The sequence below is a fragment of the Orcinus orca genome, chromosome 11 (genome assembly GCF_937001465.1).
Source record: "Orcinus orca chromosome 11, mOrcOrc1.1, whole genome shotgun sequence".
Lineage (NCBI taxonomy): Eukaryota > Metazoa > Chordata > Mammalia > Artiodactyla > Delphinidae > Orcinus > Orcinus orca.
In genome coordinates this window covers 101,944,685-101,958,833 of record NC_064569.1, presented here as the reverse complement: position 1 = coordinate 101,958,833, position 14,149 = coordinate 101,944,685, and positions in this window count along the sequence as shown.

The following is a 14,149-nucleotide window of genomic DNA, read 5'->3' as shown; positions in this document are numbered from 1 at the left end:
ACCCCTGCTAAACTCAGCTGGATCACTTGGGTCAAATCACCCCAAATTAAAAGGCTTAGCTGTCAATTTGCCTAAGGGTGTGTTTGACTAAAATCTATTTATGAAATTCACACCCTCACCGGAGCAATTCCAGCTCCGTCCAAGGTGCTCACGGCTCAGCTCTTTCTTGCCTTTGCCTCTTCTCGAGGACGTCAGTGATCTCAGCTGGTCTGAGGATACGTCCATCTTATTTTAATCTTTCAGATAAGAATCATCAAGTTTCTATCACCTTTCACACTTCGGGAAAACCCCTTTGGTCTACTGTGTAGCTGATGGCGCAAACGACCGTCAACGCGTGTTTCCTGTAACGGCTGCTCTGGGTCAGGTTCCCAGCACCTGACGTTCGTGCCTGTTCTGTGCGTGTGAGCTGGGGGTCCCTAGAAGCAGAGTCTGAGACGGGAATTCTGGTTTGAAGACTTAGTAAATCCAAGAGTCTTCCTGGTCTCTGTTTGCTCTCAAGGTGCAGATTCTCTTTTGTTTTCAGTGGTTTGATTATAATGGAATTAGATTGGTTCTCTTCATATTAATTTGGCTGGAGGTTTTCTGACCTTACTAAATCTGTGGGTTGATGTCTTTCATTGTTTTATTGTTATCAAGTTCTTGACGGTTATTTTCTCCAATATTCTTTCATCCTGTTCTCTGTTCTCACCTTCTGAGTGATGGGGCAGCGGGAGGGGGGAGATGTGGTCACTTCTGATGACATTTAATTATAAATGACACTGAATGGCCTGTCACTTGACAAATATCTTTGTCTGATGAAGTATATAACTAACTTTCTTATTAAAAAGTTAAAAATGCTTATTAAATGAAATACTATAGAACCTAAACAAAAAATGTGGGTGGGGAGAAGGGGCTCACTATCTAGGGAGGACTCTTATTAAGAACGTAGATTATTTTCTGTATTTTGTCTATGGAGGGATTTGTAAATTGCCGTAAATTTTAATCACACCTTAAGACACATTTCTCTCCTGCTTCCTTTAGCATTTAGCGCATTGTGAGAGGTCTTTACTGGAACGTCATGTTGCCAAGACTCTGCACCTGAAACAACCTGGATGCCCCTCCCTCACCCCTGCCCATCTCTTCTCAGTCTCAGCAGGAGGAACCCCAGACAGACCGGGAGCTGTGGCACAGGAAAGGTCAGCTCGTCTGCAGTGGAGTCAGGTGCACACAGCAGGTGTCCCAGGAGTGTTTGCTCAGTGCGGGTCCAGCCTGACCCCTGCCCTCGTCAGGGAGTCTCCCGGATCATGATTTTATACTTGTCTCCCATTTCCAGTGAGGGATGGGTTACCCATGGTTTCCTTAGCCACCAACCCACTGGGGACACAGAGTGTTGGTCACTCGAATATACAACGACCAGCTTTCTGCTAGGAAAGTCTTTTCCTGCATCCTTAGGAACAAGGGGCCCTGGAGGACCCCTGGATAACTAGACCCTGGATAACTAGACCATTTCACTTTCCTTTGGTTTTTGTGGTGTGTTTGCTCATTTGCAAGCAGATGCATCTTGTGAAAATGAACCCATCACTCCTTTTGTGTTCCCCACCTGACCCACCGCCTCGGAACCCCTAAAGATCTTCCCCTCCCAGGAGTCTGATGGTGACTCCATGGAGACCCTTTCCCTCCTTCCTTCCATCCCACAACGAGCCCCAAACCTCCAAGGGCTGTGGCCGTCCCCCTACATCTGCCTCCCTCGGCCTTTTTGCACCATCACGTGGCTGCTGGGCTTCTGCCCCGACTCCTGGGGTTTCCCAACTCTCCTCCCATGGGGTTTGAAGATGCTCTAGTGTCTGAGCCAGTCTCTCCTAAGTCTGTACACACCTGCACCTGCACACACCTGTACACATCTGCACCTGAACACACCTGCACCTGCACACACCTGCACCTGCACACGCCTGCACCTGCATGCACCTGTACACACTTGTACCCACCTGCACCTGTACACACCTGTACACACCTGCACCTGAACACACCTGTACACACTTGTACACACCTGCACCTGCACACACCTGTACACACACACACCTGCACCTGAACCTGCACACCCCTACACCTGCACACACCTGCACCTGCACACACCTGCACACGTCTATACACCCCTGCACCTGCACATCCCTGCACCTGCACACCCCTGCACCTGCACACCCCTGCACCTGCACATACCTGCACACACCTGTACACACCTGCACACACCTGTACCTGCACACACCTGCACACACCTGCACCTGCACACATCTGCACACACCTGCACAAATACATCTGCACACACATCCTGCCCACGCTCTGCTCCCCTCACACCCTCACACTCCTCCCACTAAACCCAAAGTCTCCCACACGTGGTTTGTCTAAGCCTCACTCAGGAGCCGCCTTCCCCAGCCCTGATCACTCAGACACAGAACCTTAACTGCAAATTCCCATGGGGTTAAACCTTTTTAGAACCATTTCTAAAAGCAATTCCAACAAAAGGATCTTCGGTCTGTGACTTCCGTCTGTGAACTCTGTCACGTCGGGTCAGCCCACTGCCCGCGACCATCTCCACTCCTCTGACCTCAGTGCCCCATCCAGATGCTCTGCTGTCGGACAGACAGAAACTCAAACCCAGCTCCACGCTCATGTGCTGACAGCCCGGACCTCCCAGGGCTGCCGTCCGCCCTCCACGGGGAAGCCTGGTGCCTGCGGCCCAGAGGGCGGGGAGGACGTGGGTGAGGACGGGCCGCGATGGGGTGCAGCGCGGTTCTGGGCAGCTCCGAGCCCCCTGACGCCGCCCCCCGTGGTCCTCCTGGGGCTGTGCAGCTCCCTCCAAGCAGCAGGGTCCCCATGGCTGCTGGGTTAGCCTTCTAGGGTGACCCTCATGGTCTCCCATCCTGGAGGCTGGGCTCTGAGATCCGGTGTTGGCTTGTGGATGCCATCTTCTCCCTGTGTCCTCACCTGGCATCCCTCTGTGTGTGTCTGTGTCCTAATCTCGTCTTAGAAGGGCCCTGGTCCCCTTAATGACCTCATTTTACCTTCATCTCCTCTGTAAAGACCCACCTCCACATACAATCACATTCTGAGGTCCTGGGAGTTAGGACTTTGACGCATGAATCTTGGGGGACACAGTTCAGCCCATGACAGATGTCCTGTCACTTATCCCTTACTTTCCGGGAGTCCAGACCCTTCTAGTCATGCCAGGCAGCACCACACATTTTTGAAGTCTCTTTATTCAGACTTACAGAGGGGTATTTAATATACACAAATTTGCACATACTTAGTGTCTCTGTTTTGGGGAGTTTGGCCGTGTGCACTCCCCTGTCACACTGTCCACACACTCAAGGTCACAGCACATCCACCCCCTGCAGAGGATGTCCTGGGTCTGCTTATCTTATTTTATTTTACTGTAAATACACTTAGCTTGAGATTCACGCTCTTAAATGCACAACAAACGTTTGTGGGGCTGGAGGGTCAGCGCTCCTGGCTGCTCGTCACCTCGGATCACTTCTTCCTTCTGTAGCCGGTGGGGACCCTCAATCTGGGGAAAGTGCAGTGGAGGCTCCCTGAGAACGTGAGGTTCACGGCCTCAGCATCCGAGCTGGCAAGGCCTCCTTCCTCTGAGAGCTGGGAGCAGAGCGGGAGAGGGGCCGGGAGGAGGGGCGCACAGAGAGCTCCTGGGGAGACCTGCCCAGGGCACCGGCTGCAAAGTGCAAGGCTTCCTCCTGCAGGGGCCGCCTCCCCGCCTGGGTGCAGGCAAGGTTGGAGTGTTGTGTGTGTGTGTGAGTGTGTGGGCTGTGCGTATGCGTGAGTATGTGCCTGTTTGTGTGGGTGTGCACGTACATGCAAGCCTGTGTGAATGCGTGTGTGTGTTCCGTGTGTGGGTGAGTCTGTGCATTCATTCATGTGCGTGTGCAGGCGTGTGCATCCTCGTGCACGGGTGTGTTCCCCTAGCAGAGTCTTTGTGTCCGGTCAGCATGGTCAACCCTGAAGCCCCCCTTTTTTGAGTCAGAAGTGATCTTAGAGAAATAAATAAAGATGGAGCTCTTAACCACTTCCCTTTCTCCTCCTTTTCGTCCCTGTTCATCTAGGAGGAGGCCCGGCAGAACCTCGCGCATCACCAAGCCCCTTGCTGGTCAGGGCACCGTGCAAGGAGCCAGATCAAGTGATGTGTTCAAGGGAGCGTCCACGGCGTCCATTCTCCTCTGACGACGGTGTTGAACCCGTTTTGCACGATGAGCTGGAAATGGCTCGTTCTCACCGGGTTAAGCTCGACTCCCCAAAAGCTACAACTCACCCCGTCTCTCCACTGCCTTCTCTCCTGGACGCAGAGGGGTTTCTGGTCCATCCGCATGCCTCATCCCTGTAAAACATCTGTCTGGCACGCAGGGCGGCCTGGTTTGTTGAACCAGAACAAGAGAGAGAGTGAGAGGGAGCCGCCCCCCACCCCAGAGTCGCTTGCTGCTGGGCAGGGGCAGGAGACAAGGTCACCCTCAGAGCTCACCTAGGTCAGCACCCAGCTCCTGGGTGCCCAGGGCCTGCACCTCCGCCCAGACTTCATTCTAGTCTCGGGGGGCGGGAACGAGAAAATGTGTTGATTACATGTCAACTTGGCCAGACCACGTACGCCATTGTTGGTCAAACACCAGTCTGGACGTGGCTGTGAAGGTGCTTCGTGGATTAACACCCACATTCAATTGACTTTGAGTGAACAGCTGACCCTCCGTCACGGGGGTGGGTCATGTCCAATCAGTTGAAGGATTAAGAGCAAAGACCAAGAAGGAACTGCCCTCAGGATGGCAACGTGGAAACCCTGCCCCACAGACTTCACACGTAAGTATGTGCTCTGCACGTTGCAAATACAAACTTGCCAGTGCCAACAGTCACGTGAGCTAACCCCTTAAAAGTCTCTCTCTCTCTCTCTGTATGACCCACACTTGTCCTGGGTGCCCAGTGGGATGCACACCGCTGGAGACCAGGAGGGGACGCCCCCTTGAAACTTTAGTGTCCTAACCAGAATTCTCCTTTAGGTAGGTACTGGGGGGGCAGATGGCAGGGCACACCCCCGAGTTCATCGCTGGCTGCAGAGACCTGAGAGGCAGGTGGGGCTCCAAATGGCGCCTCTGAAGGACAGCCTTCCGGGACGGTCCACTTCTCCAGACACGCAGTGAGAACACTGGGAAAAAAGCCAAAATTAACCTTCAGAACACCAAACGGAAATTAACCAAAGGCTTGCAACAATTGGAAAAGCATTTATTCAGGAAAAACAGCTGAATATTGTAACTGTAATAGAGAATCCTTATCAATACGGAATACTGAAGATTGATAAGTGAGCTTCAGGGCTTTTCACTGTTTCCACCCCCTTTCCGCAGTGTCCTTGAAAACTGGCCTCCTTGCAATCACGGGCCTTGAAAGCCAGGAGCCGGCGTGGGAGGGGAGGCTGCGTTTGGGTCCCCAAAGGCCCATGCCCAGGCCACTGTCACAGTAAGCCCCCAGGCCCAACCCCACAGATGAAAGGAAGGGGATTCTCCCCCAGCTGAGCCTCCAGGTGGGACCCCAGCCCTGCCACATGCTGACTGCAGCCCTGGGGGACCCGGGGCAGAGGACCCCGATAAGCCGTGCCCAGATTCCTGCCCCATGGAGACCGTGAGAAAGAAAGGGCTGCTTCAGGCGCTAAGTGTGTGGTTATTACACAGCAACAGATAACCAGTATGCAGGCCGGGGTCTTGTTTGCTTCTCTCCCCCGAGGAAACTTCTGTCCTGAAGGCAGTATTTAATAATTCCTATGTTTACTTTGGAGAATCTCTGGAATTTTAAACGTTATTTTGCATTCTCACACTTTTTTGGTGAGCGCTTATATGCATTTAACAAATTCCACAGTGTACGCGTGTTTTCACTAAACAGTATGTTCTCAGGTTTTATTCGTATCGACACATTTATTCATTAATTTCCCTGTGATGCTACAGAGGAATCTGCAGCGGCTACTGGGTGATTTCCAAGTTTTGCTTTTACAAACGGCGGACTGATAAGGAAGGATTCTGGGCCTGTTTGTCATACGTGCAAAGACGTCTGTAGAACGCGCACCTCGAGATACGCCGCGGACTCGTGGGGAAAAAGCACGTTTCCAGCTCCGGACATGCAGGCAGACTCTTGCCCTGTATTTTCCCGAAGGTCGCGCCCAAATGGGTGCAGGGCCCTCGGCGGCCCTGGGGTCGGCAGCAGGGTGTTTCGCTCACCTCCCACATGGCTGCATTACTGAGGCGAAGCATCTTTTCATGCTCTGTTGGGTGTCAGGCTTCTCTGCGAATTGCCTGTGCCCATCCTTTGCCCATTTTCCTAGTGAGCTTTGTCTTTTTCTCATTGATTGACAGGATTTTAGGTACATGATGGACAGTATGTCTTTTGTACTGATTCAAATGGAAACTCTCTTCTCTTATTCTGCGACTTGTTTTTTTATTTCATTCAAGTTGTCTTTGGTCAGGAAGGAAGTTGTAATTTTAATGTTTCGACCACGTGCTTTACACTTCGTGTGTCCTGGTTGAGGAGACCCTTCTACGTCCAAAGCCCTCACGATCTTTCCTACATTTCTTACTAAACGTCTCTCAGGTGTGGTTTTCCCGTCGGAGTCTCTAACTGGCCTGGATCATTGTGATGATGAAAAACGGGCTTGCTGCAATTCTTAGTTACACATTTCCCAGCCCCTAGGCTTCATTTATTCAAAAAAGAGTACATTCACTCCCCTGGGCGCTGCACACACGGGTTGTTTATTTTCCCTTCGTTCCTGGGGAGCTAGTGGTTTGTCGTGGGACACGGCACCCGGCACCTGCCCACAGGGGTGAAGAGCCTCGTCATCAAGGGGCCGTGTGCAATGGACACGCTCCCATCCTTCAGCGGGAGAAAGGAGGTCACGACCTAACAGGGCTGCCAGGATGCAGCGGCCACGCCCGGAAGCCTGGAGCATCATGGGGCTGTCGCTGGACCTGTCGCTGGACTCTCTCTGGGGTGGGCGTCCCCCTCCCCCAGCCCAGGACCCACAGGCCCAAGCGTGTGTCCTTGGCCCCCACCCTGCCCCTGGCCTCCGAGCGAGACTGCAACATCGCTTACTGTCCGGGAGCTCTCATTTCTGGGATATCTGTGTTTGAATAAAACTTTTATACATCTCCTAAGTATATTAATAGATCCTAATCTGGGTAATTAAAATTCAACCAGACATTCCCAGGGACACAACAAGCGCCACATACCATTTTAATGTCCTTGAGCTGCTCCCTGGCAGACGTGTCCCTGCGGCCCCAGCAGGACGGGCTCAGCCTCCCGGGGGACATGGCCCAGCAGCGTGGTTTACTTGGCATTTTATTAGACGGGGTTGAGTCCTTTTATAAAGTGACATGTGCCACGTTACAGGGCACACGGCCGGGCCCGGGGTCCAGCTGAGTCACACGCACGCCCGTGACCTTGGGTGAGCCGCTGACCATAGCCCCGGGGGACGACCCCCAGGCTCACAAACCCTTATTCATTCGAAGAAGGTTCTGGGGCGCCCATGCCGAGCAGGTCATCCGTGGGGAGGGCGTGAGGGCTGCCCGTGGGCTTCATCTCCTCGCCTGGCAGCTTGGTGCCCCCCGGGACCGTGAACCCGGCTCCACACTGGCCAGGGGAGTCCATGCTGACCTTCACCACCAGCCCCTTCTAGGGGCTCGGGGAGGGTGACCAGGGTGACAGGGGCAGTGATGACCACGGGCAGGGCCCTGTGCTGCTCTGGGGCTGAGGCCGTCTCAGCTCCAGCTGCACCTCCCACCAGCCGCGGTCCTGGGATCTCATGGACACTCTGGTCCTCATTTTCCCAACTCAAAGTGGGGATAATAGTGGCAGATGCATCAGGTTAGTTTGAGGGTGGACGTAGCCCTGGAGACATGGTCAGGTCAGCAAGTGGCTCTGAGGAGCGCTGGCCACCAGCTCAGGGGAGCAGCGTGGTCCCAGCGGCCTCAGTGCATCAGAGCCAGAGCACGGCCGTCCGGAAGGTCCAGGAAGAAGCTAGGTCTCTGCGTCTGTGTCCACCATCTGGGGCTCGGTGATTTTGCCTCTGGGATGGCTCCGTCCCTGTTTCTCGTTCCACAGGTCTGGCCATGGACAGCCCGGCCATGGACGGCCCTTAGGGTCACCTTGTGGGTCTGTGGTCAGGGCTGGGATGGAGCTGCTGGGCAGACACCTCAGGGTCAGGGTCAGGCGGGGGCCGGAGGGCAGCCAGGATGTGACATGTCCTCACACTCGGGCCCAGGAGCTCGGGGATCCCCCTGGACCCCAGGGATCAGACAGGACTCAGGCCCAGCCAGAGGTGCTGCCTGTAACCCTATGGGCTCAGGCCTGGGAGGAGGGGTCAGCCGTGCGGTCGGTGATGGACGGGGGACCAGCTGGTCCTCCAGGGCTCAGCCGCCCCCTGCAGGGCCGGGCAGGTTGTCCACGTCAAATGGAAGCTTGAATTTGAGTGGAGTTTGTAAAGCCTCCTGTTCACGGCAGGTCAGACCAGGCACCGTGCAATCCCTTCCCACGTGGTCGCGGGTGAGCTGATGCAGAGAGTAAGGCCTGGGGGCCCCTCAGGGCAGCCCTGAGCCCCTGTCCCCGAGTTACCACCATCCTGCTCCCATTCTGTCGTCTCTCCCCAAAGAATGCAACGCCGTGATACTTTTGCTTTATTTACATTAAAATCAACAGATGTTAGCAGGTTAATGTCATTTATTATATAAGATGTGATGACAATACAATTAGTATTTTTAAACTGTAATTGTAAAGTTGACCTTATTAAAATTCCACTTCCTCCATAATTAAGAAAAACTAATTACTCCTGGTAATTGGACCAGAAATGACATTTTCAGTTCATTAACATTCAGCAAATTGTTTTTGAAGACGTTCTTACCAGAGCACTGTCAATCTCCGGCATTTCTGTTCATTTCTCATTTAAAACTGGGCTGGAAACAATAGTTTGCATTTTGACAAGATGTGCATCCACAGATTGCTTTTATAAACAAACTTTTAAATTGCTAATTAATTTGCAGGGACACCTTCCTGTAGGAACGTGGCAGGGCCGCCCCGGCGCCCGGACCTGGAAGTAGCTCTCGCTACCGCCCGCGCACCTCCTTTTGGGAGCAGAGATTCTGGGTCACGCTCCGCTGTGCTCTGAACGCCAGCGTCTAATTACTCTGTGCCAGGGCCGGTGGAGGCGAATCAAAATAACGGAGTGTGAACTAGTTTTCTAATTAACTGAGCTCAGCGAGGAGGGTTTTAAGGAGTGAAAATCATCCTGGTTAGGGCTGCTGTGGTGATCGGGCTCTGGGACGTGGGGTAGGCTTGGGCTGGGGCATCCCCCCTCTCAGCCAGAGCAGAGCTTGTCAGAGGGTGTCCCAGAGCCTGTCCTCTGCCTGTCCCTGCAGAACATCTTTCCTCGTGGCCCTCCCCATCCCTGGCAGCACCCAGACGGCCCGGCTGGAGAAGCAGTGGCGTCGGGCAATGCTCACTGTGCTGGCTGGCCTCAGCAGCCCCGCGTGTCTGACATCGTCGATGGCGTGAGGGCTGGGGTGCAGGCATGGGGCAGACATCCCTCCCCTTCTCACCGGGGCCGCTCCCCTCCCGCCCAGCAGAGCCTCCGCCCGGCACTGCCTCCATGGGCCCGGGAGCCCCACGTGGACCCACAGGTGAGGGCCCGTCAAGGAGACGGGAAAGAACTGGACGTGTGGACACGGTACCTTTTGGGGGTCTCAGAGCCCCTCATCACCACCCCCGACACAGGGGCTGGACAGCCAGGCTGGACGGGCAGGCCTGGAGCCTGGACTCAGCTGGGGCCTCTCTCCCTGGACCCGGAGCCAGTGCTCAGGACCTGGGATCAGGCCCCAGATTCGCCGTGGTTGGAGGTGGGAGCCGAGACTCCCAGCCATGGAGTCTGTTCCCCAGCGGGACCCAGGGCTCCAATACCTGGCAGGTGCAGACGTGGGCGCTGAGGGCTGCAGGCCTGGGGGGCTGAGGCCCTGCTATCTCCCACATCGGGGCTCCTGGGGGAGGGGTGGGTGCCCCTCCTTCCTGCAAAGTCTCAAGGACCATCCCCTCTGGGGTCCCCCAGGCAGCCCCTCAGAGGAGGGTCCCACACGTGCTGCCCCTGGAATCACAAGGAGGTGACTCCTTGCGCCCTGCCTGTGTCTCTGTATCTCTCTGTCTCTGTCTCTCTGTTTCTCTTTATCTCTCTCTGTCTCTCCCCTTCTGTCTCTGAGTCTGTCTCTGTCTCTCTGTCTCTGTGTCTCTTTCTCTCTGTCTCTCTCTGTCCATATCTGATGGGGGTCACGCTGGTGTCTTTCCCTTCAGGGTCGGGTCAATTCCTCATAGTCAGAGGTGAGGGGAGGGGGTGAAGCCCGGACAGGTGACCTTCTGCTCCTTGACCGGCCCTCCCGGCCGTGAAACCACCTGTGGGCAGCTGCACCTCGCTGGGCCTCTCCTCACCGTGCCCTCCGTGCCCTCTAGGGCCTCTGGTCCTTCCTGGGTGGCCTTGGGGGCTCTGAACCGGGGCAGGACATGCCAATGGGGCGTCTTTATTCCAAGGGCGTGTGTGGTCCTTCCCGGCCACCTGCCTTCCTGCAGGAGCTCAGCGCCCTAGGGCCGGGCCAGGGGCCTGGGGGACCCCTCCTCCCGTGGGCAGAGACCACGCTGAGCCATGGTCCTGCGTGATGCCACTTTCCTGAGACTGAATTCCTCTTTCAAATTTATTTTTTATTTTTTTGCTGTGTCTAGGTAACTTTACGTAGTTATTTCACAGTCTCATATGTAGACACAGACACACTGATGGGCCAGAAAACCTATGGAGGATGTTTTCTTTTACTTTTTTTTGGGGGGGGCGCGTGGCGTGGCATGCGGGATCTTAGCTCCTCGGCCAGGGGTCCAACCCGGGCCCCCTGCGGTGGAAGCGTGGAGTCCTGACCACTGGACTGCCAGGGAAGTCCTCTGACTTCCTTCTAAAACCATAGATGTGTTTATTTGAAAGAGGAGAGTTCTGTTTCCACTGTAAACGGAGACCTAGTGCCCTAAGGAGGAAGCCACCAGGACAGCAAGAGGGGTGGACACAGGGCCTTAGACGACACCCAGGGTGATGCTGCCAGAGGCTGTGCGCCTCTGCTGCCCCCCAGCCCAGGGGTTCTGACAGTCTGCTGACAGCTTAGCACAGAGTGCCGGCTTAAACAATGGGAATTTATTCCCCACAGTGTCGGAGGCTGGACGCACTAAAGCAAGGTGTCCCAGGGCTGCGCTCCCTCCCAGGCTCCAGGGGAGGGTCCTCCCTGCCCCTTCCAGCTCCCGGGGGCTCGGGCGTCCCTGGGCTTGTGGCCGCGTCCCTTCAGTTTGCCTGTGTCTGCACACAGCCCTTCCTCTGTGTGTGTCCAAATGTCCTCTTTTTTTTTTTTAATTTAATTTAATTTTTTGGTCGCGTTGCGTCTTCGTTGTTGCGCGCGGGCTTTCTCTAGTTGCAGCGAGGGGGGCTACTCTTCACTGCGGTGCGTGGGCTTCTTGTTGCAATGGCTTCTCTTGTGGAGCATGGGCCCTAGGGTGTGTGGGCTTCAGTAGTTGTGGCACGTGGGCTCAGTAGTTGTGGCTTGCGGGCTCTAGAGTACAGGTTCAGTAGTTGTGGCACACGGGCTTAGTTGCTCCGTGGCATGTGGGATCTTCCCGGACCAGGGCTTGAACCCGTGTCCCCTGCATTGGCAGGTAGATTCTTACCCACTGCGCCACCAAGGAAGTCCCAAATTTCCTCTTTTAAGGACACCAATCATGTTAGATTAAGGGCACACCCTAATGACATCATTGCCACCTGATTACATTGGCAAAGGCCCTGTTTCCAAATAATGCCACACAGGTGCCGGGGCCTGGGACGCCAGCACATCACATTGAGGGACACCATTCAACCCATGACCAGGGACATTCGCAAAGCCACACGAACACCAGACTGAGAATTTCTCCTTGACCTCATGAGAAACATTGAAAACAACCTAAATGTTCTCAGTCCTGCCAGGGGGATGAGGTGACGCTCTGGGGACTGTGGATTGAGGCTTAGCAGGGCCCAGAGGAGGGGTCCTGACTCAGAGGGAGGTGAGAGGGTCAGGGGTGAGTCGCAAAAGATACAAGGATACGGGACAGGAACCAGGTGAGGGCTGGGCACAGGGGTCCTCTGGGGCCAGGACAGCCAGGGTGGGCTGCGGGATTGGAACACACGTGCACACACACACACACACACATGCACGCACACATACACTTCAAAAACTACCGCAATCTGTAAACCCGTGCATCTGTACGTGCATCAGCAGATGGGGGACAGAGTGACGCACCCTGAGCCCCAGGTGCCTTGGAAGTCCCAGCACCCCTGTGCCTGGTGTGACCTCCACCCCTGAGGTGTGTGTCCTGGCAAAGTGCTGTCCACCTCTCTCTGCCACAGACCCCAGTGGAGGACTTCTTCCTGACACAGAGCCACAAGCAACATCCCTGAGGGCCAAAAAGGGTGTGCGGTCAGTCCTGGGTCCCTGAGACAGCATCTCTGACGCCAACAGGTGGCCGGGGGCTCCAAGGGCCAGGCGAGGTGGGCAACAGTGTGCCCTGCACGCTTTGGACGGGCTGAGCTCCTTAGACGCGAGAAGGTTAGCATCTGATTCTTAATGCAAATCAGAAACGAGTCGATATTGTACTCCAAGGACGTATGGGCTTAGAGCGAAGGAGAGCTCAGTGGGTGATTTGAACAGGAATTTTTGCACGGGTGCCAACAACGTAAAAGTGCCACCCGAGTCCTTTGGAGAACTTGCCCTCTGCCCTGCCCCTGCTCCTCACCACCGGTGCTGGGAGGTGAGGGTGGTGGGACTGGCCCGGCTCTCTGCATCCCATTTCCTGCCTAGATGGCAGCCCCCAGCCCCGAAGAGTCCACAACAGCATTAAATGTTACCCAGGAAATATCACCGTGATGAAGCCGAGTGCGGATTGCAGGCTCAGAGGTCGCCAGTAGGCAGGAAAGCGGTTTAATTTTACTAGTTTGATGTGGAGATGCTGGGCTGCAGGTGCCCCTAGAAACCGTTTCTCCAGGGAACACCCACCCAATTAACATGAGGCATCAGCCACGCTTTGAAGACCCCTCTAATCCTGGAGACCAAGTTCTCAGAAAGTGGAGAGGTGATTGCATGAAATCCATGCTGGCTCCCCAGCCTCGGGGCTGGGAAAGGGGTCGGGCCCACGGGGTGTCCTCCATACAAATTTCCACCTGCACTTCTGAGCCCTCATCTGCACTTCCCAAGGTCTCCGGAAACCCAGAGCCGCTTGGAATTTCGTCTGTGGCAAATTGTGACCTGAGCTGAACCCTGGGGGGCTCCGGAGTCTGTGTCGGCCACGTGCCGGCCTGAACCCCCAGACCGAGACGCGATCCGTCTCTACGGAACCATGTGCCTTCCCGACCTCACACTTGTCGGAACTGTGAAGCCTGGGACTGGACCCATGTCTGTCTGCGCCGACTTTCCAGGGCTCAGAATAAGAGCTGACACATGGTAGGTGCTCGAGCAATACCGGTTAAGTGAGTGAGTGACCGCTGTGGTTGGAAGGAACACTGATCCGCCCGGCCTTCGGGGTACGATCAGGAGACGTGTCTGAGGGAGGACGCCGGAGCCGGCTCCTGAAAGGTGAGCAGGTATTTACTGGGGATGACTGAGGTGGGGCGTGTGGGGACCTCTCAGGCAGGTGCAGCGCGAGGACCCTGCGGCAGGTGGTTTGGCACGGCACGCGTTCAGTACAGAGTCCGGCATACAATAGGTGCTCCATACATGCATATCTGGTTTGCTGTCTGTGGAACGTGGGCTCCACAGCTTACCAACAGAGGACAAGGAATCTAACCCTCTCTAAACTGACATGGAGGCAGCCACCCGCTGCCTGGTTGACCGAGTCCCCCCGGGATGCACTTTGTCAGGCTGCTTCCCTTCCCTGCAAGCACAGGGCGGGTTTGTCCAGTTCCCATCTCTTTGCCTTTTCTTTTGCCCTGCGACTTGCCAGTGTGTCTCCCTTGGTGGGTGGTATACGCGCTCACGTGTCCTTATTGGTTTGGTCGCCTGCTTTGGCCAATGGAATATTGGCGAACACGGCAGAAGGCTGGACC